The sequence below is a fragment of the Pinus tabuliformis genome, chromosome 6, assembly GCF_031772625.1.
Source record: "Pinus tabuliformis cultivar Carrire ecotype Pingquan chromosome 6, CPIR1, whole genome shotgun sequence".
NCBI lineage: Eukaryota > Viridiplantae > Streptophyta > Pinopsida > Pinales > Pinaceae > Pinus > Pinus tabuliformis.
In genome coordinates this window covers 1,458,869,896-1,458,873,655 of record NC_142292.1, presented here as the reverse complement: position 1 = coordinate 1,458,873,655, position 3,760 = coordinate 1,458,869,896, and the positions used below count along the sequence as shown (strand labels likewise).

Below are 3,760 nucleotides of genomic sequence, written 5' to 3'. Positions count from 1 at the left end.
GCACCTCCAAGCTGCAAAACAAAGGACAAAGCGAAGGTAGAATGACCCAAGACAACCCGTCAAAGCCGCAAGAAAAGAACAACACCACGAAGATGGAGAAGGAAACACTGAAATTGTGTGAGTTCCATAAGATCCCTAATCACAACACAAGTGAGGGTCGAGCCAGGTAGTCACTCGTGGCCAAGCTAAAGGCTTACGAATTTGATGTATGCATCGACTCTGAGTCAGAAACTGATAACAAGAATGACAAAGGGAAGAAAATTATTGACACAGAGCCTTGTGTCACTGTTGCCACCACCAAGATCCAAAAGAATGAGCCTGAGATCCAAAGGAGGGGGAGAATCTCTTCCATTCCTAGATGTGGGTGAAGGGTTATCCACTATACTTCATTGTCGACAATGGGAGCCAAAAGAACCTCATTTCTGTAGACACTATGAAAGTGTTTGGGCCTATCAACCACAACACACTCGCAGTCATACACCATAGGGTGGCTTCACCAAGGGTGAGATCTCCGCATCAACCAACAGTGTCACCTTCCCTACAACATAAATCCCTTGGCAGATGAGGTACTTTGTGATGTTGATCCTCTTGACGGTTGTGATGTATTATTAGGACAACCATAGATGAGGAAGAAACATTGTGTATGAGTCTATTCCTCGCACTGTTATTATTAATTTTGGAAATAAGTTGTACAAGATACTAGAGGTAGCACCACCTACCACCATATCTTTGATCACTACGAAGCAATGCACTAAGATCATTTCCAAAACTAGGAAATTTGTTTTCCTTATGATTCACCCTCAGGGAAAGAAGAATATTTTGGTCGCGGCTTCCAAACATAGCTCCTTTGCATGATAGTAGCAGATGGACAAGGTCGTGGAGGAGTGCACTTACATCTTCACATCACCTACATGGGTACGTCTACACTGTCAGGTCAAGCACTCCATTAATCTGACCCGAGGTGAGCCGATACCCAATGGACCAATCTATTGATGCTATGATGTGGAGAATGATGAAATGAGGAGGTAGATTCAGGAGTTGTTGAAGAAAGGGCACATCAGGCCGAGTTGATCACCCTGTGGGAGTTTGATCATGTTGGTATGAAATAGGGATGTGACCTAAAGAATATCTATTGACTATTGGGTGATGAACAACATCAGGATCCCATAGTCCATTATTAGAAATGTGACCATGATTATTGATCATGGATCACCATGATGAACCATGGTTGATTTTAATATTCAGAAACAATATTTGTGAGAATGTGACGTTGGACCATGATTGACCATGGTTGACTATGATTGACTATGGTTAACAATGGTCGATGATGGTTGACCATGGTTGATTTCATACTGAGGCAATCTTTGTTACAATGTGATGTTGGACCATAGTTGACCATGATTGACCATGGTTTCTTTTCATATTGACCACAGCTAATCATCATTGACCATGATTGATTTTCATATTGAGAGAAGCTTTGTCATAATGCAACGTTTGACCATTATTGAGTTTCATATTGAGAAAATCTTTTTAACGATTATCTATCAAGAAATAAGTCTTATATTAAGAAATACTTGTATAACTAATTAATAATTAATAACAATACTTATGATTGTTTTGCATAATGAAATGTGAACAAACCCTAAACAATGCTAACGTGTATTATTTTCCATAATTTTTAGAAAATAACGTACTAACGTGTAGAAAATTCAAATGCTAACGGTACTGATGTGCCTTGTCTGGGGATTTTGATGAAGGTTTCACGTTAAGTGTATGGATAAAAAAGGAAGTTTGCTAAGGCAACAAGTCCCTGCCACCAAAGCAGCATATTCTTAGCGATAGTAAGTAGAGCTCATTAACCGAGTTGGAAAAGACACGGGTGGAGGCAAAACAACCAACGTGTACAGAAACTGTCCTATTGGTCGTATCTGTTGCAATTTGGTAAAACAACCAGCGTGTACAGTAACTATTCTATTGGTCGTATCTGTTGCAATGGGCTAACATGTAATGAATTTTACTGACATTCCAAGGTATATGTGTGTAATCGTGGTTGTGCCAGGTTAAGACACACATGTTTTCCACTTGTCTAAACATGCAATCATTTGAAGGTTTCTTTGAAACAATGATTAAGCAAACTTTACTACGCTTTTCACATTGAGATCACAACGTAACTATGTTCTGCCTACAGAGGATAGGTAGCCAAAATCAAGGGAATCAGAGCTGTGAAATAGGTAGTCGAAATCAAGTGGATCAGAGCTGTGAAAGCACATGGGAGTCGAGGCAACCCATGAGTAGTAGCTTTCGAAATGATTGACAAAGTGGCGCAACCGATCCTTTATCCAAAGGTTGACACTGAGGGGGTCCGAGTACCCCAGAGGTGTTGAATCGAGATTCAGGTACTTCAGAGGAGGTGTTGAATTGAGATTCAGGTACTTCAGAGAAGGATAGATGGCGTTCGCAAAAAAAAATGTTTGATCGAAAAAAGAATTCTCTATTTTTTTCTCATATCAGATTTGTCTGTGTGCAGCCCTAGTGCAGTCGGTGCAGTGGTGCTTCAACAAATGGACTGAGAAAGCCGAGAATTTGGCATCAGAGGTCTGGACCAACTGCAAATATAAGTTCACCTTTATCGTATTGTTCTTGCCCGCCTGCTTGCATTTTGAATTAATAGATTTCTTTTAAATGCAGTGAAAACTGGAAACATGTCGGATGTGGCTTGGGGTAAGCTGACCTTGGGTGTCTAAGCCCTAACGGAAGGAGGCTTTGAAGCTCTGTTCTGACAAACCTTTTCCATTTCTCCAGAGAAGAAGTTACAGAAAGCCTACGCTTGTTATATGTCCACTTCCACTGACCCCGTTGGGGGAACTTTGTACATCTACAATGTGAAGATCATATTCTGCAGCAGTGACCCTTTGTTGTTCATTGCTCCCTCCGTAGAGGCATCCTGGAGTTACTAGAGGGTGAGTGATGCCTACTTTACTTTATGGAATCATTTAGTATAAAAATTGGGGGAAATTGAAATAGTGATAAAATTGAATGCAGGTTGGGATCCCATTGGCGAATCTGATGATTGTGAATCCTTTTGTAAACAAAGACAATCTCGCTGAAAAGTATATTCAGATCGTGACAGTCCACTGTCACAAGTTCTGGTTCTTTGGATTCATTAACTATGAGAAATCTCTGAGAAATTTGTAGGAATCCATCTCGAATTCAGCCCGCTCAGCGTCCACCTTGTGAGCATCAACCATCGTCTCGAACCATCAACTGACCGCACAGCTGCCCACTAGTCTCATATCTTTGATGTCTAGAAACTGTGTTGCATGTACATGGTGCTCACCGCCACTAGGTATCAGGTATGTCCAGCCCACCCACCGCCACCTGCCTGCCCAGGCCACGACACACCGCATCAACATGCATTCACTCACTGCCACTAGGTACATGGTGCTCACCACCACTAGGTATCAGGTATGTCGAGCCCACCCACTGCCACCTGCCTGCCCAGGCTACGACACACCGCACCAACATGCCATTACAATTATAGATGGCCGAAATATCCCATTGAACTTTGCTAAGTTAGCGATAATGTCTCACAAATATTAGTTGTGAGGCTGCAGTGAAGAACCCTGGTTTCTATCAAGATAGAATAAAGCTTGGAAGGTGCGAGAAAAAGCAACTGCCCAGTTCTCGCATAATAGGTTCAACCAGTTTGGGTTCTTTTTTTTTCTTCGCAGAGCACCTATAGTGTCCATTGAACCTGTCC

The 3,760-nt window shown here is 41.8% G+C and overlaps 1 pseudogene; it reads left to right on the top strand.

Moving 5' to 3' along the window:
* The first annotated feature begins 864 nt into the window (after positions 1 to 864).
* On the top strand, positions 865 to 3,237 carry LOC149264114 (GEM-like protein 5; annotated as a pseudogene).
* Positions 3,238 to 3,760: the final 523 nt, after the last annotated feature.